The sequence below is a fragment of the Pogona vitticeps genome, chromosome 2 (assembly GCF_051106095.1).
Source record: "Pogona vitticeps strain Pit_001003342236 chromosome 2, PviZW2.1, whole genome shotgun sequence".
Taxonomy (NCBI): domain Eukaryota; kingdom Metazoa; phylum Chordata; class Lepidosauria; order Squamata; family Agamidae; genus Pogona; species Pogona vitticeps.
Window position 1 is genome coordinate 276,135,355 of NC_135784.1, and position 24,532 is coordinate 276,159,886.

Here is a 24,532-nt window from a genome sequence, read left to right on the forward strand (position 1 = left end):
TTAGTTTTATATTATGATGTCAGGATTGCCTGATAGTATTGAACTGCAGAATTACTTTAGGGTGAACTGTATTGGCTTGAGCAAGGTCTTCATCAGTGCATTGTGCAACCATAAAGATCTTTAGTATATAAAAGGGATGTTACCTTTAGCACTTGTCAGTGTCTCTGCAGGATGCAAAAATGGAAACATTGCCTATGCAAAATGAGAACCTGTGTAGCATGCTAGTGAGTTATCTGTTTTTGCTAGGTTTTAGATGTATTTTTATTCAAACTCTTGCCTGCATTGGATACAATTTCTCAGCCAGCGGAAGGATCACCACTAATGGATCAAATTCAACCACCCTCCTCAGTGCCTTGTGCATCCCTCAGATCCTTTGTAATCTTGGGGAGACTCTGGAATAGCTGAAGGGCAGGTGGGGAGCTGCACGGAAGATAAACTTGCATGAGCAGGCATTTATTGACTTGTATAAGGTTGGATTTAATGCCTTATATTACACTGCAGATTGAAACATTTTCTTCCATTTATCAAGTTATAAGTTTCTATCTCCTGTGTTTTTGTTTATGTGCTTAGTAGCTTCCACTCTTGCCCCAGGAGGTGTTTTGTTTAGAACAGGGGGTGGGCAAAGTGTGGCGCCCCAGTTGTTGGTGTGCAATTCCCAGCACAGTTGCTTGGGATGATGGGAGTTATTGTCACACAACAACTGAAGAGTTGTATTTTGCCCATCCTTGGTTTGGAAAGAGTTAGTAATCTGTCTTACAGGGAGCAGGAAAAAAAGAGAACTTGAGGATGCTCTCCAGTGACTTGGCTGAACACGAACCTTAACTTTTCTTAAGACAGTATGTGTAAAGCAGAAATCAAAGTGTGCTGCTTATGTACCACCCCATATCGCTTAAAGCATTGTCTAGGAGGTTTATAATTTAGTTTTGCAGGCTAAACATTGCCCCCACTCTGAAGACAGCTGGGTGTTCACTTTACCAACCTCGGAAGGATGGATGGAAGGCTGAGTCAGCTTTGAACCGGCTGCCTCAGCCCATCGCGATTGAACTCTGGGTGTGAGCACAGTTTTGACTGCAATGTTGCAGTTTGACCACTGTGCCACAAGACAGAAGAGAAGGGTTCTTCTTTGTGGTTTCTGTGAATGCACACTAATGGGTTAATCTGCGCCTGCGCAGAGGTTTCCGGCATCTTCTAGAGCTTAACACTCATTCGCCAGGACCGCCCCCCAGTACACGTGGTCCACCCGTCCTGGCTAGTGCCTCAGTTTCTTTTTGCCGCTGCTGAGGTTTCTTCTCTTAGACGAGCTGCGTTCACCTCCTGCTTTCAAAAAGGAATTTTTCTCGTTAGAGATCTTTGGATAGTGAGATCCTTTGTTTTTTCCTTCCTTCTGCCACCCCCCACGAATCCCCTTCTTAATTTTCAATTTTTTATGCCCTCCTTTGGTTCTAGCGGACTCTTTCAGCAGACTCAGTTCGCAGACACACGAGTCGTCCCTCGACGACTCCATCATAATCTAACCATTCTATGGGGACAACCAGACATGGACATTTTTGCATCAACAGAAAATACAAAATGTCCCCTCTATTGCTCCACAGCAGGGATAGGCCCCGGTTCCATCGGAGACACTCTGATGACACCATGGACATCAGGTCTAGTTTACCTCTTCCCTCCGATCCCTCTACTCCTAAGGACTATCGTAAAACTGCACCAGGAGCGATCCAATGCAATCCTCATTGCCCCGTGGTGGCCGAGACAGCCATGATTCACCATGCTCTGCTCCATTTCCATAGACTTCATCCGTCTTCCCCCAATACCTCACCACCTCACCCAGAATCGGGGTCAAACCTTCCACCCAGATCTTCTCGCACTCCACTTAACAGTGTGGAGAATTCATCCTTGATAACTGCCATCCTAGCTCTGCCTAGGAAACCTGCTACTATGCAGCTGTACTCATATAAATGGGCTACTTTTCTTGAATTTGTAGCTCAGTGTCATCTCCCTGCTGCACCTACAACTCTTCACACCGTGCTGCAATTCCTTACCTCTTCAGCAAGCATTTGTCCTTGTCTATTATCAAGGTCTATCTGCTACCGTAGCTCATCAGCCGCCTGATTCCGAAGCCTCTGCACTCTTTCATCACCCTACGATAAAACAGTTTCTTAAGGAGGTCTCCAATCTACAACCCACCAGACCACACGCCCCTCCGCAGTGGTCACTACATACTGTTCTATGAAGCCTAATGACACCACCTTTCGAACCTCTTGCCACAATGTCCGATCGCCGTCTTGCCTACAAGACCCTCTTCCTTGTGGCCATTACTTCTGCTCATAGAGCTTCAGAACTTGCTGCACTCGGAGTCGACCCACCTTTTCTTTAATTTTACCCAGACACAGTCACTCTTTATCCCAATGTTTCCTTTCTTCCAAAGATTGTTTCACCTTAAGCAACCCATCATTTTACCTACCTTTTTTCCATCAACTGTTACTGACTTGGAGCGTTCTCTCCACCTCTTAGACATTAGGCAAGCATTAGCCTTCAATGTTTCAAGGACAACCTCTTTCTGCAAATCCAAGAGACTTTTTGTTTCTCCGCACTTACCACACAGAGGATGCTTTATCTCCTCCCAAACCATCTCTAAGTGGCTTATGTCAACTATTCACTTGGCATATCAGCTGGCTAAAAAGCCTCTTCCCGTTGGAGTTAAAGTTCATTCTACGAGGGCAGTGGCTACTTCTGCAGCATTTCTCAGAGGTGTTTCTGTTCCTGATATCTGTAGGACTGCTACGTGGTCCACCTTTGCCTCTCATTACCACTCGGACCTCTGGGATAAGTCGGATGCTGCATTTTGACGAGCGGTCCTATCGTCTGTTCTTCCGTGACGTCCCTCCTCCAGCCAGGTAAGCTTGTTAATCCTCCATTAGTGTGCATTCACAGAGACCACGAGGAAGAAAGAGAGATTACTTACCTGAGACTGGTTCTTTGAGTGGTCATCATATAAATTCACACTTCCTGCCCGTCCTCCCCTCTGTCTGTCGCATCTGTTTCATTTTACTCAGCTGCTGGCAGTTTGGAGAATTGAGGCACTAGCCAGGATAAGTGGATCGCTCGTACTAGGGGGGTGGTCCTGGCGAACTAGTGTTAAGCTCTAGAAGATTCCAGAAATCTCCGTGCAGGTACAGATTAACCCATTAATGTGAATTCACAGATGACCACTCGAAGAACAAGAGTTACAGGTAAGAAACTCTTTTTATGTTATCTGTGACACAGAAAAATCTAGAGGCTGCAAAAGTCTCAAGCTCCTGTGACAGCACAAGTGCTCTTTCTTCCTTGATTTGATGGCATATTATTCTGGGAGAAGAAAGCAGCCATGTGTGCAGATGGGGCCAATGATGCAGTTTCTTCTGTTCATTTGAATTTGGCCTCCCAGTCCAGCTATGTTTAGTTTGGGAGAGAACTAGGTAATCAGCCCAGGCCTTGTTGGTTTCTTCTGACACGCAGTCCCAGAGTAGTGATGTGCTGTTTTAACAAAGAGGCCAGGATCACATGCTGTTTCAAATACGTGTGAATTTGTCATTACTCTTGTTTATGTGGTTGACAGAACTGTTCTGGTGGCAAAGTCAAAGGAAGACAAATTGCCACTTGTGGGTGGGTTGCGGTTTTAGACTGTTGCAGCTAAAATGACAGTAGTATTGTACTTTAAAGATTAGCTAGGGAATGTATAACACTAGGGAAATTGAGGCTTTTATTGAGAAGGATTGCTATAAATGAGAACTTAGAACCATTCTTACTTTAAAAATAAAGCTCTTAACATGTTTAAATGCATAATGGCCCCTAGCAAGGAGATCTTCTGTACTTAATAACTTGAGCATTTATAACACAGAAAGGGAACTCACAAAGGGACCTGTGAATCTTGCAGTGGAGGAGGGAGAATTTGGGGGTTCAAGAGTGCTGTTTGTAAGATTCATGGTTTAATACTACTCATTGTTATCTCTTCTTTTCAGCAAAGCCAGGAGTTATTCAGGATGAAATCTAATCACTAATGAACTGAGTGTTCTCAATTTGTTACATCTTACCTTAAACTCTTCCAACTACCCGCTAAATACTATCTGCTAACAATAACACCAACAAACTACCTACTAACACTAAACACTAACACTTCACTCTCTCCGCTATTCACCAACACTAAACACTGTCCAAAAAGACAATCCATTAAAACTATACATTGTCCACTAATACTATCTGCTAATACTAAACACTATCCACTAACACTTAATACTGTTCACTAAACACTGGAGAAAGCCAGAGAATTCCAGAAAAAGATATACTTTTGCTTCATTGACTACGCAAAAGCTTTTGACTTTGGACCACAACAAACTATGGCAAGTTCTTAAAGAAATGGGAGTGCCTGACCACCTTATCTTTCTCCTGAGAAATCTGTATGTGGGACAGGAAGCAACAGTTAGAACTGGATATGGAACAACTGATTGGTTCAAAACTGGGAAAGGAGTATGACAAAGCAGTATATTGTCTGTATTCGCGAAGGCTTTCATGGCCGGGATCAAATGGTTGTTGTGGGTTTTTCGGGCTCTTTGGCCGTGTTCTGAAAGTTGTTCTTCCTTCGGAACATGGCCAAAGAGCCCAAAAAAACCACAACAACCAATATATTGTCTCCCTGCTTATTTAACTTATATGCAGAATACATCATGCGAAAGGCTGGACTAGATGAATCCCAAGCCGGAATTAAGATTGCCGGAAGAAATATCAACAACCTCAGATATGCAGATGATACCACTCTGATGGCAGAAAGTGAGGAGGAATTAAAGAACCTCTTAGGGTGAAAGAGGAGAGGGCAAAAAATGGTCTGAAACTCAGCATCAAAATAAGTTCATGGCCACTGGTCCCATCACCTCCTGGCAAATAAAAGGGGAAGCTATGGAGGCAGTGACAGATTTTACTTTCTTGGGCTCCATGATCACTGCAGATGGTGCAGACCCCTGCATCTTGGGAGGAAAGCAATGACAAATCTAGATAGCATCTTAAAAAGCAGAGACATCACCTTGCCAACAAAGGTCTGCATAGCCAAAGCTATGATTTTTCCAGTAGTGAGTATGGAAGTGAGAGCTGGACCATAAAGAAAGTTGACCACTGAAGAATTGATGCTTTTGAACTGTGGTGCTGGAGAAGAGTCTTGAGATTCCCCTGGACCACAAGGAGAACAAACCTATCCATTCTAAAGGAAATCAACCCTGAGTGCTCACTGGAAGGACAGATCCTGAAGCTGAGTCTCCAATACTTTGGCCATCTCATGAGAAGAGAAGACTCCCTGGAAAAGACCTTGATGTTGGGAAAGTGTGAAGGCAAGAGGAGAAGGGGACGACAGGACGAGATGGTTGGACAGTGTCATCGAAGCTACCAACATGAATTTGACCAAACTCCGGGAGGCAGTGGAAGACAGGAGGGCCTGGTATGCTCTGGTCCATGGGGTCACAAAGAGTCGGACACAAGTTAACGACTAAACAACAACAAAACACTATCGACGAACACTGTCCACTATCCATTAAACATTATCCACTAACTGCTATGCAGGAGATATGTGAGGCATGTCTTTCACTGTTAATGTACTGTAACATCCATTTCTCTCTGTGTGTGTCACTTTTCAGTGTAATCCTTTTAAATGAACCACGGTGGTGTGATTAGAGCCTTGGACTAGGAGTTGTGAGTTCCAGCTTTGAATCCCATGTTGTGGCATGAAACTTTCTCAGGGATCATTTTTGTGGATGTCTGGAAGCTTTTAGAATCAAAACAGCTAGGGGGGGATGGTGTCAGGCACACATGTGATCTGCTGGCCACACTTTGCTTACCTGTGATCTAATGCAGCTGTACAAGATAATGCTGAAATAATTTGTGCATGTGTGCTACCATGCTTACTCATGCTGAAGCCTGAGTTCAGACATTTAGTTCTCTGCAGTAATATAATACTCGTGGTAGGTATCCAACATTGCCTTCTGTTGCTAGTAACCTGATACCACTAACACATGGCTTAATTCAAGGTGAGTGATTTTTATCTGAACTGTACCTGTAGCACCCCGAGAAGTTCCTAGTAGTGTCTCTTCTTGACATATTATTTCTATAGAGGGCCTAGTATTAACTTGCTCTTAAATCATCTTCAAAGGACAACTTTGTGCTGAAGCACATGAAGAGAGAAGCCCAGAGATGATATAACATCCTCTTATCTCTTCTGTCTTCCCTCCCTCCATTACATAGTGACTCAGACACGGTCATGAAATACAACCCAAGCAGTTTCAGTGAAAGGTAAGAAATGCAAGATCCCTCCAGGGTCACTGGAAAAGCCTATAGAGTGTATAACTAGCCTCTTGTTCAACAGGTCTGTCTGTTTCAGTGTTATGGCTTAAGAACAGTTAAAAAAATACCCAAACCTTCTGTTAAAGCCTATCAGGAAGTTTCCTTACACCCAAACATCCACTTGTAGAAACTGCTCTTATATTGCACAAGTACATCGGGAGGTCTGCAAGTTTTAGTTAATTTCTTAGAAGAGTCTGGTGAAGATCTATTTGCTTTCTTAGTAGGGGCCAGTTTTAACCAGGGGTGAGGGTATAAGTTACAAGAACATTTACAAAGGTTTTGTTTTCCTGGTCCAGTGGGCTTCCATAACAGGTATGGGGGGAAAAAAAACCCAAATCTTTACAGTAATGGATTTGTTAAGTTGTAAGTTACTTTGCATTTCTTTCAATACCTGAAGAAATCTCTCTTATTTAGGTATGGTTATGTACATACTTATTTAAATATAGTTGATATTTCGTTTATCTCTCATGGAATAGCATTAATTTTTCATTGACAGACAAAATTGATAGATGTGCATCAATATACTAGTGGCAATGTTTCTGGTAGTTGTAAACCTCAAAGGGGATGTTCTGGGGGTGAGCTGAGGGTGACTTTGGGTTTTCTGCAGGAGTGGGTAACCTGGATTGGTCTGAGGGCTAATTTTCTGTCCTTGTGTCCTCCAGGACAGCAGAGACTGCTCAGAATGGAATCAGAAGTGGCTAGAAAGCTACTCCTAATTTTGAAAAGCTGCCATGAGCAGGTGTTAAATTATGCAAAGGGGTCTGGGCCCCATGAATCTCTACTTCTGGAGATTTCTAAGAATGTTGCAGAGAAGGGAAATTGATCAGCCAGGACAAGAAAAGTCACCCTTTCCCTCTTACATTGACTGGCATGAACCAGTGGGATTCTGGAAGTGGCATACAATCTAATGCTTCACTTGACCACTTAGGATTGCTCTTGTTTATTCAGTGTGTTCAAGCACATCTTCTCATGTGTTTTCTGAGAAACTCCATGGGATGTATCTGGTGTGCCCTGCCCCAAGCCTTTTTTTTTTATTTTTATTTTTGCAAAAGTTCCAGGGGTAAGTCAGGCTGAGAGTGACTAGCCAAGGGTTATGCCATGCGGTGAAGTATTGAGTTGAACCTATTTTTTTCCTGTGAAAAGTCTAGCCAGAAAGACACCATGCACTGTGGGGGTGGAAGGAGGTGTTCTCAGACTTTAAAAGGAAGCAAGGTGTGTTATTTGGATTAGTGTAAAGAACGAAGTCTTGTTGCACTTTGAAGATTAGAAAAAAATAATTACAGCTTAAGCATTTGTTGGTTGGAGACAATGCTACAGAAATTTGATGATGTGACAAGACTGTTATGGCAAACCTTCCGCCGTGAAAAAACTGGGCGACTATACTCCAACTTTTATATAAAATAATAACTGACTTCAGTTTCACTGCTCGGATGCCCTAGCAGCTGCGTTAGCAGAGGGCTTAGTTTACCTTCAAATGTGCCCTGCCTTCAGATCTCAGGCTGAAGCTCCCTTGCCTCTGAAGGTCAACCAGCTTTGGCGCCCTCCTCAGGCAGGGCTAGGCAGTTGCCTCAGATGGCAGGTCCTGGAAAGCAGCCGCGGGAGAGTCTCCTGGTTGTTCGCCATGAACCCTTCGGCGGGTTGCCCCCCCCCCCCCGTCTTGAAGGACAGTCCTGATAACCTGCCGCGTTCTCTAGCCTCCCCTCTGAAGTGTGGTCTGACATCAGATGGAAGTGTTGAAGGCAACATCAGCTGCCAGTCCAACCGGTTTTTACATACCGCGCAAAGCCGGGGTTTCGTGCAGTCCTTTGCCTCAGGCGGCAAAATATCTCGGGCCGGCCCAGCCGAGCCGTCACTGCAGCGACGCCGGCGCCTCCCGTCTTGTGCCCTAGACTTTTGTTGGGGGGTCCGCCAGAGGTCGCTGCGGCGCTCTCGGGTGAGAGAACTCCCTCCCGACGCGCTACCTGAGGGACAACAGAGAGGACTGCCCCGCTCGTCGGGAGGGAGCCACTCTCCGGCTGGCGGGCTGGCTGGCTGGCCGACCGACTCGAGGGAGCCTCGGCGGTCGCTCCCGGCGCCCGGTCCCTCCCTCGCTGCGGGAGGCAGCCTTGCCAGCGCTCAGGAGCAACAAGTCTGACTGGGCGAGGCGGGCAGTGCCCAGTGCGCGGCTCCTCCCTCGGGCAGCTCAGCAGCCGCGGCGGGGCGGTTTCAGCGGCAGAAAGCCCGGTCTGGCGCTGGGCAGAAGAAGCCCCCGGCGGCGGCGGCGGCGGCGGCGCGCTCTCCCTCTCCCGTTCGGGGGCCGGCGGAGCTCTCGGTCGCGGGCAAGCGCCGCTTCAGGAGACCTCCGGCGGGCAAGGCAGGCCAGGTAACGTCGGCGTCCAGAAGTGGGGCTGCGCGGGCGGCGCTGCTGGAGGGGTCTCGGGGGGGGGGGAAGTCGGCGCTGCCTTCTCATTCCCCCAGGGAAGGTGTTCTGCCGCCTTTCTCACCTCCGCGCATCCCCCCCAGCAAAAATTGGGCTTCTTTTAATAACGACCTTTAGAAGTCCAACTGGTGTAGCCTTATGGCTACGGGGCGGCAGCGGTTGTGGAAGGGTTCACCTGTGGAACGTCTGTCTGGCTCAGAGCTTAGAAGAGGTCCTGCCAGACAAAACGGTGACAGCCACGCCATTTGGGGCATGGTGTGTAAGGAGAAGATACTGTACTCTCTTTTAAAATGTGGCCAGTGCGTTACTCAGCGAGAGATACCGGACTGGCAGTTTGGGTTTTGCACCCACGTTTGTCTTGCAATACATAATCTGAAAACGATGAGATCCTTTCCTGCCCTGTTCAGTGAACGTGAATTTATTTTGATGCATCAATTCTAATAAAACCATTAAACTTTTTTGTTTCATTTAATTTTGTGCACCACAGCTCAACAGCCTTAGACAGATGATTCAAGGTGTGTGTAGTAATGGTTGCTTGGATCAGTTTGATTACAAACATTGTATCTTTCCATTTTGTTTGGTAAAGTGTGGTGTACAGTTTTAAGGCTCACATAAGTCACTGAGGCAGCTATTTCCCAGCTTCTGTGCAGTAACGACTGTCAGTTTGCCAAGAGAGTAGCAACACTAATAGGGATGTATGTATGTATGTATGTATGTATGTATGTATGTATGTATGTATGTATGTATGTATGTATGTATGTATGTATGTATGTATGTATGTATGTATGTATGTATGTATGTATGAATAAAAAAAGTAAATAGCAGCTCTTCTGCCTTCAGGCTTGTCTGCACTGGTACTATTAAGCACGTTAAACTTGATTTCACAGTGAATTTCATGCATGTCTCACTTGTAGTATCTGCACACAGCACACCTGGAAGTCAGTGGGTGCCTGGAAATTGTTGTGTTAGGAAAAAACACAATACCCATCTTTGACATTGCGTAACAAGTTGGAGTTCAAATAGACTTTGCAACTCCCCTCACCCCCCCCCACCCATGTAGAAAAACACAGGTTGGAGGATGAGCTGAAGTTCCCACCGTAGTATTCTTTCACTTCTCACCGTCCTCCATTCCCCAAAGGCATTTATTACTATTAGTTCTTCCTGCAGAGGGTGGAGTCCTCACCTGTCATGTATGTGTCAGTTTGTGCTGTTGGGCAAACCTAAAGTTATTCTTAAAATTAATATTTCCTTGGTAAGGTGATTTCCTGGAATTAACTCTTCTGACTGTCTTTGCACATAAATATAGAAAGAGCAACATCTCTGGAACAAGGCAGGGTTCTTGAAAAGATGGATGGCTAATTCTACTCTTTCTCTGTAGCTTGTGTGTGGTGGAAAGAACCAAACATTCAGAAACCTTCTGGGAGTACCTGCTTCCAGAGGAAGAGGCTTTTTGCATCTTTTGTTATGAGACACTGCTCTGGACTTACCTCCTGCAAATCAGCATTTGCAGTCAGATGGTCCTTCTGTTTGTCATGTATAACTGCATCATTCAGTCACTAATGTTGTTGAAGGAGCCTTGTGGTGCACTGGATAGACAGCAGTACTGCATCCAAGACTCTGCTCATGAACCGAGTTCAGTCCCAATGGGCTCAGGTAGCTGGTTTAAGGTTGACCCAGACTTTTGTCCTTCTAAGGTGGGTAAACTGAGTGCCCCACTCACTGGGATGGGGAGACTATTTGTAGCCTTCATAATTAAATTGTAAAACACCCTAAGAGTCTTTTAAGCATTAGCATAGCAGAAATTATTATCTTTCAGAGAAGTCTCCCAGTTGTCTTTCTGCTGGCCCAAGCTCACCTTGTAGCAGTTGGCATGTCCGAGAATGGGAAAATCATGTTGATTCTTCCCTGCATTGTAGGCTGACAAATCATTTAATGTCGAAATGTATTATAGTTGTCTGCCCAGAGGAGCAGACTGCTATTGCAGTCTTGTACTTCTGATGCATTACTTCAACCTTGTTTTGTTCTGGTCTGGAAGTACTTCTGGAAAAATTATCTCACACCAGAATGCAGCAACTAGATCTTTGCTTGACTGAGCAAGATTTACTTCAATGAATTCTAAAAATAAACTTTGGGGGGAGGGGGCTGTGTCCTTTTGCTTAGTTTGCAGAAATGAAATTGTGGGAGAAATGCAGCAGAAGGTCCCTTAAAATACCTGAGTCAGAGGAACACTTGTGTCAATACTGCCTTTTGCCCCATTACTTGAGGGCCATTTCTTGAGATGAACTCTACAGAAAAGGAAGTGCAAAATCTGTGAAGATTGCATTGGTTATGAGGTTTGTCATTGGTTTGTCAATGCATTGTGGCTCCTCCCCACTTTCAGATATGTGGAAAAGCCCATGCTGATTCTTTCCTGAGTCTTATTCATGTGTAATTTTGAGAAGTAAAATAATCAATATTTATTTACTTTTTAATGAACACATTCCCCTGTCTTCTACCATTAAATCACGTTAATGCCCATGTATCAAGATGGGACATTTTAGCCCCCTCCCAAATCAAATTTTGTTGCAGAACTAGGCATTCTAGGACATTGTCACTGACTCTGCAATAAGCAGAGTTTCGGCCACTTGCTCTGTATTTATAGATTCATTTTTATAGGCATTAAAAACATTTGGTTAAAAATGTCTCTGGATATCTTTGTCATTGGGTTATTTTCTTGTCCCAGCCATGTACTGTAACATATTGGGACCAAAAAAGCAAACCCCCCTCCACCCAAAAGTCACATGCAAGCCTTGGTCAGTCATGATGCTGAGAAGCAGAAGTGTTGTGTTCTGATTGAGTCAGTAGGTTGGGTTCAATGAGTGGCGGGTGGGGTGGAATTCACAGTGAGTTCAGAAAATGCAAGACAAGTAATGTAACCCTAACCTTAATGTTAGCTCTCAGCACACTTGAGTTCCTGTGGGAACTAGAAAATACCCCAGAATTCACTCAGTGTATGTTTTTAATCCTGATGCATGATGGTTAAGAAGACTTTCTTGATATAGTAAGGCAGTTCTACAGTGCTAACCAAACAAAATACAGTGGGGTCTTGACTTGAGAACAATCCGTATTGGAAGGCGGTTCTCAAGTCAAAAAGTCTGTAAGTCAAGTCTCCATTGACCTACAGTGCATTGAAAACCGATTAATCCCGTAACAGGCCGTTTTTGTTCCATTTTGGTTTTTTTCTGGTCTGTAAATCAAATCTCAGTCTGCAAGTCAAACCTAAATTTTGCAGCCAGAGAAGTATGTAACTCAAAAAGTCTGTAAGTCAAGCCGTCTGTAAGTCAAGGGTCCACTGTAAAACAGGAGAGAAAACTAGCCACTGAAAGCTAATCTCTATATTTAAAGCCTGGGGAATATATAAACAAGGGAGGTGTCATTAAAACTTTACTGATGCTCTCTCTCTCTCTCTCTCTCTCTCTCTCTCTCTCTCTGTGTTGTCTTTGGTGACCTGTACTGTATTGTAAGAGGTAGCATTCAGATAAAACAAAACAAGTAATCAAGATTTGTGCTTTAAATTAAAAGACAAACTAGCAGGCTCATGATAACGAGGCTCATGATAATGCTTACAGATTTATGGGTTCATTAATTAAATGCTATGCAAATTCTCTTGGCACATGTACCCTTGAACCTTGCCAACTTGAAGCTGGATTACGTTACATCATGTTAGACTGTAAATGAGAATTATTGCCACTGTACTTGGTGACAGGAGTAATGGCAAGGGAGGAACAAGCAAGTTCAGTTCCCACAGTTTAAGAGAAGGTTTTTAAATGAATTACCTGTCCAAGTCTGAAAATTCTCAAAAGCAAAGAGAACCAAGAATGACCACCACCCCCATGCTGTTTGACTTGACCACAATTTTTGAATCGATTGTAGGTTGTTCCTTTGATAAAGCTAGACTTTGTGTACTAACTTAAGGGTAATAGTTTTGAATGTTTGGCATGTAGAAACCTTTCCTTCAACGCATTTGTGTTCTAGGTTAGAGAAATCAGAATAGCGTAAGACACTTCTGTCTGTTTCCATTGTTATGACTATAAAATAGGTCGGGACATGGAGGTTTGAAAGAATGAATGGCAATGTGTATAATGAAATTCTTTGCAAAAAGGATCTTCAGAATACTTTTGGCTTAGGAGGAGGTATGGAGAAAAGACACAGCAGAAAATGGAAACACGAGGCCTTTCTATATATAAGAGGCTGAACACTTGGGTAATTCAATGATACAGTACACAAGGTTTCTAATCAAAGGAGATATTCCTAATATTGTAGCTGTGGGGTGGGGGTGGGGGAATGGAATGTTTGCCAAGTGATTGTTCAGCCCAGGCATGTATTTTTCTGTAATGAAAAGCAGCTTGGGAAATATATTAGGATCAAACCTGTGGAAGTCTAAGCCTTCTTCTCTTGCACAGTGGCCACTTATCCTTAGTTTACACAGGACAGTCCTTTGAAGAACTGTCTGATCCAAGTCTAGCAACTGGATGGCACATAATAACAATTTTTTTAAAAAAATGAAAACTTACAATGATATAAGAATGATTTCACAGTTAGTTAGGCACACTCAACTGAAAAATCATGATGTACTTTAGTATTCATAACTGGGGAGAGGGAAAGAAAATACCAAGTACCACTGAATCATCACACATTCATGCTGGAAGTACATTTCAGGAACTGTACAGGTCACTGCTCAGGGTGTGTGTGTGTGTGTGTGTGGGTGGAAATCTTTTTTGAATTAGTAGAGGATATTGTGGTTGTGGGATGCTGGGGGCTGTAGTCTAAAAATAAATTTTCCAAGCCCTGGAACTGATGCACATTTACAACAAAGAAAAGTTGCCATCTTTGAAACAACAACAAACCCAAGAGAGGCATTCAAATGGCAAGTGTATTATCTAATCCTTGCCACATATGACTTTCAGAGGTTATACTGCACTCAAGTTCACATATGCTCTGGTAATGTTCCTTTTTGTATTTCACTAGGCTGGTCTTTAGATGGCAGTCACACCGTCTACCACCAGGGCTCAGAGCCTGACCACTGTGGAGGAGACTGCCACAGCTTGTGCTTACTGGCATATCCTTTAACAACCCATGGTCACTTCCAACCTGCAATGAGGTCCTGCAGTGGGACTTCATGGAGGTGACGCAAGGGATCTACCCTAACTGGGAACATAATGATAACTGTAGAACAATTTCACTCTGCATAAATTGAACGGTTCTGTGCACTGATGAAATATATAAACAGGTTCATGGAGAAACACTACAGTTTGATATCAGTCAAGACAGCAGACCAAAAGCTTCACTTAGGGTGACTGTCACCTTTATGGGCTTGTGTCTGCTGGTGGGAGCATTGAGAACACTCCAAGTGGTGTGAAGAGGGTTGTTGTTGTTGCTGTTGTTGTTGTTGTTACTTGCCATCAAATCGCCTCTGACTCATGGAGACCCTGTGAATGAGGGATCTCCAAAACATCCTCAACTGTCCTGGTCAGCTCTTGTAAACTGAAGCCTATGGCTCCCTTTAGGGAGTCAGTCTATACTGTATCATATTTGGTCTTCCTCTTTTCCTGGCGCCTTCAACCTTTATCAGCTTTACTGAGGTTTTTTTCCCCTTGGGACTCACTTGTTTGTCTTTCGGGCAGTCCGGGGTATCCACAGAGCTCTTTTCCTGAAGATAGGGGGGGTAGGAGGCAATATTAGCTGCTTCTGCAGTGTCTTTCCGGTGTCACACACCCCCCTCCACTTGCCCAGAATTGTTCTCCAAACCCCCAGAGCAGAATTCTGGAAGAAAAGGAGTTTGCAGGAGAAAGGGGTAGTGGGTGAAAATGACCTCCCCCTCCTCCATCAGAAGAAGTGCCTCCCTCAATTGGAAGCCTTTGGTAGATTGTAGAAATCTTGCAGGAAGGAAGACTCTGGATAAAAAAACATGGGCCGCTTGCTGCCTTCTTGGAAGCATCTTGCTGGCTGAAACAGGATGCGGGACCAGAGATGAATTCTTGCTTTAGATTCAGCAGGTTCTGTATGCTTACCCTGTGATTCTCTGTGCTATGTCCTGACTCTTGCCCATGCTGGCTGGGAACGATGGGAGTTATGGTCCAAAAATGTCTGGAAGATGCCACCTTGGGGGAAATTGCCGAGCACAATCCTCTCTGGTTACTCAAAAAGTCATTCCCAAAGGAAGATTCTCACTGTAGCTTCAAAAGCAGGACTGGAAGCCAGGATGCACAATTTATTCAATTAAACCATAGTGGTAACAATGGTTTGTTTAAAAAGAAAATTCTTCCAATGCTGATGGGACACTGAGAGACTGATGATCTAACCTCTTTTCTTGAGCTAGAGCATTTCTCCTGAAGGGTGTTGTTCTGAAAAGTGTACGTCAGGCATTGCCATCTTTTGTATCTCAGAATGACACGTGCAAGGGGGTCACGTCACTTTAAAAGATGGGCTGATTCATATATGGTGAGATAGTCTTTGAAGTAGCTTGATCCCAAGTTATTTAAGACTTTAACTATAAAAGCCAGTCCCTTGAATTGTACTCAGAAATTAATTGGCAGCCAATGCAGCAGTAGCATACTAGCTGGCAATTAATTTCTGAGTGCAATTTGGGGTGGATAAAGTATACAGATATTGTTGAACTACAGTTCCCAGAATTCCTCACCATTGCCTGTACAGGGTAGTTCTGCTGGGGTTTGCAGTCCAACACCATCTGAAGATTCAATTTTCCCTACTTTTAAAATAAAGAGACCAGATTTTTAGCTGTTTCTTAATCACATCTTAAGGTCAAACTGCAAATCCCCCAGTCGCCCCCCCACACACACACACAGCTGCAAAGCAAGTTGGAGGTCTTGGTCCAGCAGTAAGGAGGCACTTAACTCTCCTTTCTTCAGTGGTGTTTCCTCATTTGAAGTACACAAATTCAAGAGCATATGATACTTTATTCAAACCACTAAAAAATCAAGGAAACAGGAAGCTTTTGTGGATCAAACCCACTTTTTCAGGCTATGCACCAAAGTTTTATGGATAGTGCAGAAAAATTGTAAATGAGAGTGACAGAAGTTAGTTGCAGATGTCTGTGTCAGATCTGCTTCTGAGATATGAGTTCAGATGTTTGCTGCAAACATCTTCTTGGGGGGGGGCACCAGGAATTCCCCACCCAGCTCTTCAAACAAAGCATCACACTTGCCTTTCAGAAGCAGACCTGGCACAGACATCTGCCATGAATTTTTGGGGATCTTATTTACAATTTTTCTGCACTCTCCATAAAATATTGGTAAATAGTCTGAAGAAGTGGATTTGACCACCAATAGCTCGCTGTTTGTTTGATTTTTTTTTTTTTTAAAAAAAACCCTCTAATAAAGGCATCACTTGCTCTTGTATCTGGGTAATTTTAACGATCACATAGCTTTTTCTTAATTTTTTTCTAATTTGAAGTGTTAGTGTTTTCCTGTGCATTGAGGACTTGAAGAGTGTGAAGGGGGAAAAGATGTAAAGAGAAAGGATTAACTATTCCCCCCACCCCATTGTCTCTGGTCAGGGTGCCTATAACTCTCTGTTTACCAATTGCTAGGGAATGTAAGAAGGCTTCCAAGGCTTCTCATAGGCATCTGACCAACTACTGTGGGAGCAATGTGCTGGAGTAAATAGATCTGAGCCAGTTCTTGTTACGTTCTTATGTCCAGAGCCAGTGCCCCACCTCCACTACAGCTGTTGATAAGGCTTTTAAAAAATAAGACAAAACCTAGAGAATCTGATTGAAGATCACAATTGTTTTGTCCTTAGCTTTATTATCAGCCCTTTGACCTTTGATCTTTTTTTAAAAAACAGGCGTCAGAAAATTTATTAATTAATTCCTTCTCTCAGGCCTTTCCTCTTTCATTTGTTTTCCACATTGTGATGTTACCTAAGTTGGATACCGAAAATTGTACTTGAGAAAGTATTGTTCACATTATATTATTTTCTTTTAGTGTGACTCTAATAAAGCCCCATCCATGTGGATTAATAACATGTGCATGCACACATATACATACATGCATGCATTTACTAACTTGTGAGATATTTTCTGGCTCAATGTTAATTCTAATGTTTTGGTAGTTAGCAGAGGGCCTTAATGTACACTTTTTGTATTTCCTGTTGTTAAAAATTTAGTTAGCCTCCTAAAAAGGAAGAGTTTCTTCCTAAATGGGATCAGGTGTATCACTTCTGCTTCTGGGTCCATGATTCACTGAAAAATATGATATATTTTTGCCCCCTCCTTGCCATAAAAGTAACCCACTGGTTAAAAAAACCTACAATAGGTTCTCCTTTGTGGTATCTGTGAATGCACACTAATGGGTTAATCCAGTGGTCCCCAACCTTGGGCCTCCAGATGTTCCTGGACTTCCACTCCCAGAAATCCTGGCCAGCAGAGGTGGTGGTGAAGGCTTCTGGGAGTTGTAGTTCAAGAACATCTGGAGGCCCAAGGTTGGGGACCACTGGGTTAATCTGCACCTGAGCAGATCAGCCTCTGAAGTTTCTAAAACTCGAGCCCCTGGTGCTGGGACCTCCCACCTAGGCTATATCCCTGCCTCCGGCACCGGGTGCCTCAGTTCCGTTTCCTGCTGCTGCTGTAGCAGCATCGTGTTTTGGATCTACTGTGTTTTTCCTTCATTCCTTCTATTTTGTCTCAGACTTCCTTATGCTGAACCTTTGGCTTGCCTGACTATTCCTCTGGATCTGTGAGTTGGCTTAGAAAGCATAAAACTGTGTTTGTTTGGAGGCATTTATGGCCTTTCAAACATTGCTCGGCTGCAACGCGGAAGTCTCCCTTTTGGACGGACACTTGAAGTGCCTCTTTTGCGTTGGGGAGGAGCACCAGCCGATCTCGTGTGCTTTTTGTAAAGCATTCACCAAGCCCGCTTTAAAGCACAGTCATATTTGTGGCAAAAATCACTTTGCCCTCCCAGGTTGGAGATGGACCCTCTGCAAGCCCTTCTGTCTGAGACCTCTTCCGTCACGGGCTGTTCTCCACCCGTTGTAAAAAGGTCCGGGAAGTTGAGATCCTCGAGTTCAAGGTCGACGGCTTCCGCTTCGGCGTCAAAGCCTCCCTCGGGCTCGACACGCAGTAAGAAGAAAAAGAGGGCCTCTTCTGCTTCGGCTTTACGAGCTCTAACTTCTCTGCCAGGACCGATCCTCCTTGCCGGGCAATAAGAGGCTGGGGTGGAACTTTCAGAAGATGACAAAATTCCACCCTTGGGGATGGTTTTGCCTACCTCTCCCTGCCTAAATCTCTCTTCAGATTCTCCTTGTGACTCTCCGGTCCTTCGTTCAAAGACTCCAGCTCCTCCCGTCACATCGAGCCCGAGCCCAATCGGGCTCGACCCCGACCAGCATCATCAGAGCCTCTGCAGTACCCAGACTTCCATCATTCATCTTGGGAGGATCCGTGGGGCTTCTTTAGACCAAGAGGTTACAGTTTCAAGGGCCCTACTTATCTGACACCCTTCGACCTGGCCTCGTATTTCGGTTTCAGGCAGTGTCAGTCCTACTTTGACCAGTTTCCACTGTGATTTCCATCTTACACAGAAGGTTTTTGTGTCGACCGCAGCCTTCTCAGCCATGGGTGAGGGAAGAGCCATCAGCCGCAGCACCTACAGGACTTTTGTCGGGCTCGATGCCAGACTCTCGACGTCGAGTCGAACAGATGCAGCGTGCGCCTCCCTCACCTGTTCCTTCGTCTCGGGCTCGAGAAGATGATTTCTTGGAGGCACTAACTTGGCCTGAGTCGGAGCTGGACTACCCTCTGACCCGATCACCTACTCATTCCTTGGATCAGGATGTCGATGTTGAGTCGGGATCAAGTGCTGATGAGGGTGAGATCAGGGAAGATTCACCTGGCAACCTTCCCACTCCAGCATCGGTGGTTGTTGGGAGCCACCCTCCCTCCCCCTCGGAGGATTACACTTCATACGCTCAGCTAATTAAGCATATTGCGGATGTCCTCGACCTTGCTGTGGTCCAGCTGCAGCTTGAACAACTAGATAAAGTCTTTGAGGACATCACAAAGGGTCAGTTGCCTCCCCTACACCTGGCCTTCATCCCATCTTTGCTGATTTTCATGAAAGAGTCTTGGGACAAGTCCTCCACCTCCCAACAAATTCCTCGCAGGGTGGAGAACCTCTACAAGACTCATGGCTCAGGGATGGAATTTCTTTCGAAGCATCCACTGGCCAACTCTTTGTTGGTGGATGCTACGCAATCGCGTAGCCGCAGCAAATCAACATCTGCTCCTAATGATAGGGAGAGCTGGAAGATAGACACCTTAGGAAGTAGATCATACATGTTGGCCACCTTTGTTCTTAGGGTGGCTAACTACCTAGCAGCCATGGGTGCCTATCATAGGCATCTATGAAATGCAGCCTTTCCTGCTTTGAATGGTGCCCCTTAGGACATCAGGAACACCTGCCTGGTTCATCATCAGGAGGCTATGTCCTTATCCTGCCAGGAAAGGATTGCAGCTAGGCATGTTGTAGATGCATCTTCCGAGCAGCTGGCCACGGCAATTGCTTTATGCCAACATGTGTGGCTGCGTTCGGCTACCATTGCTGAGGATGTGAAAAATAGGATCGGGGAGCTTCCTTTCAATGGTTTTGGATCTCTTTGATCCTAAAACAGACAAGATCCTTGAGAGACTGTTGAAGCACCAGAAGACTGCAAGATCCTTCACTTCCCAGGCTGCATCTCGAGGGTCCTGGCCCCAGTCTTATTCTTCCAGGCCTTACTTCGACGAACGAGATCACAGTCCTCCTTTCCTCAAGGTCAGTCCCATCAGCAGACTGGTACACAGCAGCCGCGACAGCAGCCCTGTCGTCAGGACCAGAAGGTGTAAACAGCCTCTTTAGTCTTGTACAGCCACCAGCACAACATCTTGGTATGGTTAGACTAGCCCAATTTTTTAACGTCTGGAGGTCTATCACCTCCGACTCCTGGGTTCTCACTATTATTGCCACTGGTTATGCGATTGAGTTCGACTCCATACTTTGCACGGGTTTTGTCAGGAACATGGGCTCTTCTCCTGTTTTACCCTGTGATAATACAATTTGCTGCATTGCTCCAAGCCAATTACATTGTAGGTTTCCTTTGTCTTGTGACTAGTAGCCAGCAGCTGCCAGGATAGCTGTGGAGATGTGATACAACTTGTGGCTGGCCTTTGCAGCCGGAACCCTTTGTTTTTTTAGTGTTTGGTGATAGGTCTTTGCTGTGATCCAGAAGGGCTTTTCTTGTGTTCTTATGCTCCACTGTGTGGAGGTGAAACATATTATACCTCTACTGAACAGAGTGTATTGTATTCCAATTCAAATTACAATAATTATTTTTAAACATCAAATATATATGTGTATAGGTATATGAATATGTATGTGCATGTATGTGGACACCGTATGTTAATCTTTTAAAATCTGTGTCATTTTCCCTCTATTTTTGTAATAATAATATTAATATTAATCTAAGAACTACAGAGCTGGATGGAAGGGACCCCATGGATCATCAAGTTCAACCTCTCTAAAGGAGGCACAGTGGGGTTCTAGCATATCCTCTTTTTTTCTTTTTTTAGCAATGTGTAATATACCACCCCACACTTCTGCGATCACGTCTGACATTCTTTATATACTTCTAGGCATAGGATAGTGGAGAAGAGGACACATTTAGATCTACTCTGAATTGGTTGTTGTGGGTTTTTCGGGCTCCTTGGCCATGTTCTGAAGGTTGCTCTTCCTGATGTTTCACCAGTCTCTGTGCCCGGCATCTTCAGAGGACTGGAGTAGGAACTCTGTCCATGTTACTCTGAATTCTCCTTCTGAAACTACATTTTTCACCCTCTACAGGATGATAGATATGCACAGTATTGCGGAAAGCATACTATCCTCTAAAACATAGCAACAAGACTGAGACTTGAACACAGGAATGTGCAGTTTTGCATCACCAAAGAAGTGCAAACTAATTTGCAGCTTCTGAAAGCCATTGGAGGACAGCTGCATACCTTCTTTTAAATTTTAATTTGCACATCCACCTTTTAAATTAGGCCACAGGACTGCCAGTATTTAACCCAAAATAATTCTTCACAGAGGAGCTTTCTGACTACATATCATTTCATCCTTGGTGCTTTGTGCAGTGCCTGAAGACTCTGGAGGCAGCAAATCAGTCCCTTAGACCTCCCAAAAGTGCCCACCCCTGTGGTAAAGTCAAGCATTTTGAAAGATTGCTGCTTCTTTCAAATTCTAATTCACTGTTTTTTTCATTTGAGTTTATTCAGTACAAGCAGTTGATGACACCGGGGATTGTTCTGTAACTACTATCATGAATAAGTGACCATTGTGGGAGCAAGATAATGTTTTAGCTGTGAATTTCCTGCATTGGTAGTGGGTTGAATTTGATGACCTTTCACATCTCTTCCAGTTCTGTACTTCTGTGATGCATTGCCTCCTCCCAAGTGTTAAGCGCAGATAAATAATCCTCGGCTATAACCTGCATCTAGAGTTTTAGCCAACTCTACATACTATAGCTTTCCCTTAAAATAAGGAATTAAGGGGGCATCCATATCAGACATGCTTGCCAAAGGCAGAAATTCCTTTACTGAAAAAAGTAGTGTACCTCCTTAGTCTATTATCCAGCTGTTAATAGCCGCCTAGAGTGGTCATATTGACCAGATAGGCGGGGTATAAATAGAATAAATAAAATAAATAAATAATGGGCAAACACTGTGTCCCTCTTCTCTATTATATTAGCCTTCTTCAGCCTTAAGTCAGACTTGCACTGGGCAGCCCTTCCCTTAGAGAGGATTGCTCTCTGTAAAGTAGGGCACATGGTCATTTTATTTTGAAAATGAGTCTTGCACATCTTCTGTTAAATGGGTTTTTCATTTACTGAAAAACACACCTTTATGTTTCTCAAAGAGCATGGGAAACCATTCTGGAAGCCAAGAGAGCTATCAGAAGCAGGCTGTAGTATGGACTTCTGCCCTGTTTCTAAAACTGATAATTCTATTTATTCTGCTCAATGAACAAGATATATATGCATATAAAATGCCTTCTAATTGAGTGTGTGTAATACCAGCACTTTGGTACAGGGGAGTCTGCTTTTCTGTTTTGCCTTGGGAGTTTACAAAGTAGCTGGCAAGTGTTAGCCTGTGGTTCCAAACAATAGTAGCCCAAATGTTTCTGGGGGGGGGGGGGAGAGGGAAAGATAAATAAAGTTAATCTGTGTGTCCAAACCCTCACTTTGCCAGGCATTGTTATGTATTGTGTACTTTGCTTAATCTGAGTTCCCTCTGAATAGAGTGCAAAGCAGAATAGTTTGTTAACAAAATCTTCCACCCCTCCTGAAGCTATTTTAATTCAGCATGTTGACACAATTGACTTGGTTTTACCCTTTTGGGCAGGCAGAAATATCTTTCTTGACATTTCCAAGCCTTTCTGCCATGGTTAGTTATAGTTATAAGAGCATTTAAAAAAAAAGAAGCAGTTCTTTAATGTCACATTATTCAAAAGTGGCTGAGTAACAACTTTTTAGTAAAATATCAAAATGCTTTGGGTCCTTTTTGTCAGGAGAAAGGCAGGATATAAAATAAGTAAATAAATAAGTGATAAGCCTGTAGTCTGTGATACAATCCTTCATGAGAGCATGCAATCCTATAACTATTAAAGAAACTAAACATAATTACAGTTACACTACAAAAGGAGTTATGCTATCCCTTGTTATGTTACATTTCAATCATTGTTGCAAAACACTGATAAATTGTAAGTAACTGATTTTTGTAACAGTTACTTTCAATATCTGATCAAGAGTAGAATTAATAGCTCTAGATCAGATACGTAGTTTCAGTTCATCTCTGATATGACCCACTATACTCAATTTACAGTATATCATATGTTCATAAGCAGATTGAAGGTCAGTGATACTGTTTTTCCTACGATGTTAACAAGATCTTATTTAAGAGCAGGAAATCAACGAGGATAAATTATGTGTACTGTTGCACGTCCCTTTCAGGAAATACCATTATTAACGTGTGATTCTACCATGGCTGGTTTAAAGGAAATGAGTGTGTTTTGAAACAATGGTTGCTTGCCTTCTTCATGAAAGACATAGAAGATGCCCCCCCCCCCCCCCGGTCTTCTCTGTAACTCAAGACTGCTTGAGACAGGCCGGCACAGTGCATGTGATGTACCAGAGTCATGTATTTCACTGCATGTCTGAACATAGGACGTTCTGGAGCTGGGGAGAATAGTCTGGACAAATTAACATTGTGACTGTCCAGGAGGAAAGTGCCACTAGTGTATGTCATAAAACAAGAATCTGAATGGCTCAAGGCTGAAATCATAGGCACATTTGATTTGGCGTGGGATCCTTGCTTGGTGCTTTACATGCAGAATTCCAGGTTCAATTGCTGGCGTTTCCACTAATTAAGAAAGAAAAGATTAGATAGCAGGCCTGATACCTGGACGACTATACTAGTCAGAGCAGATGGTCCTGGTCAAATAATCTGATATTATTTAAGGCAGCTTTCTAAGTTATTGAGAGTATGTCCTTCTAAAGAAACAGTTCAGGGTCTTATTGCAGTTGGCTTGGGCTAGACCTAAGCTACCTCCTTGTTGTCACAATTTTTGTACTGTTGTCTTGTGAATAACGCTATTCATGTGCCAGTTCCGAATGTCAAGACAGAGCATTATTCAAACCCTTTTGAACCTTCTTCTGGAGCCCATCCCATGGCATATACAAGAACAGCAGAAGCGTAGGTGTTTGCTGACCTTTATTTAGCAGAGAAGGGAGCTTTGAGGAACAGCAAAGTCTGGAGGTGGAATAGGGTAAATGTTAGGTATTACCTTCCTTCCTCCTGTTTAATGCTGACCTTAGCATAGCCTTGGCAGTGTCCAGGCGACAGAAAATTATTAGAGGCACTGGGGGCTACTATCTTCATAGCTAAGAATGAACTATGTGATGTTGAAATTAGCATATAAATCAAGAGCAATGGGAAAATAATTAGGTAAAGGTAAAGGTTCCCCTTGACAATTTTTGTCCAGTCGTGTTCGACTCTAGGGGGCGGTGCTCATCCCCGTTTCCAAGCCATAGAGCCAGCATTTTGTCCGAAGACAATCTTCCGTGGTCACATGGCCAGTGCGACTTAGACACGGAACGCTGTTACCTTCCCACCGAGGTGGTCCCTATTTATCTACTTGCATTTGCATGCTTTTGAACCGCTAGGTTGGCGGTTGCTGGGACAAGTGACGGGCGCTGACTCCGTTGCGTGGATTCGATCTTACGACTGCTTGGTCTTCTGACCCTCCAGCACAGGCTTCTGCGGTTTAGCCCGCAGCACCACCAATAATTACACCTCCTTTAATCTGCTTCTCTCACCTCTGTCTCTCTAGCTTCACTTTACTTATGCAACACTGCATTAAGGATAGCGTGTCTTCCATCTACAAATAAGCAAACAGTTTGGACCAAAGTGGCCAATATTCTATGTCAGGAGTAATGGAATTATTTGAACTGTACAGCTATGCAAGTCAATTAGATTTGTGTCATTTTGCACAAATCCATAGCAAGATAGGCAGGCCATGTACAGTTTTGAAGCCTCAGCCCAATGCTCTGGCAACTTTCTCAAGTTCAGGGAGAAAATGCCTGGCCTCCTGAGGTTCCAGCCAGCTATTTACATTCAAATATGTCTTTCTCAGTGAAGGCAGCTAGGAAATAGATTGTTTTTCA

General features: G+C 43.9%; 1 protein-coding gene across 7 annotated transcripts in view; it reads left to right on the forward strand.

Moving 5' to 3' along the window:
• The first annotated feature begins 8,355 nt into the window (after positions 1 to 8,355).
• Positions 8,356 to 24,532, forward strand: part of ARHGEF28 (Rho guanine nucleotide exchange factor 28) — a 200,970-nt gene continuing 184,793 nt past the window's right edge. For 5 of the 7 annotated variants that reach the window (XM_072992641.2, XM_078384502.1, XM_078384503.1 and 2 more), the window contains exon 1: positions 8,587 to 8,722. The gene's annotated coding sequence lies outside the window, so the exon portion shown is untranslated. Of the gene's footprint in view, positions 8,723 to 24,532 lie in introns of all 7 variants that reach the window. The other 2 variants (XM_072992640.2, XM_072992643.2) reach the window with 2 other exon arrangements.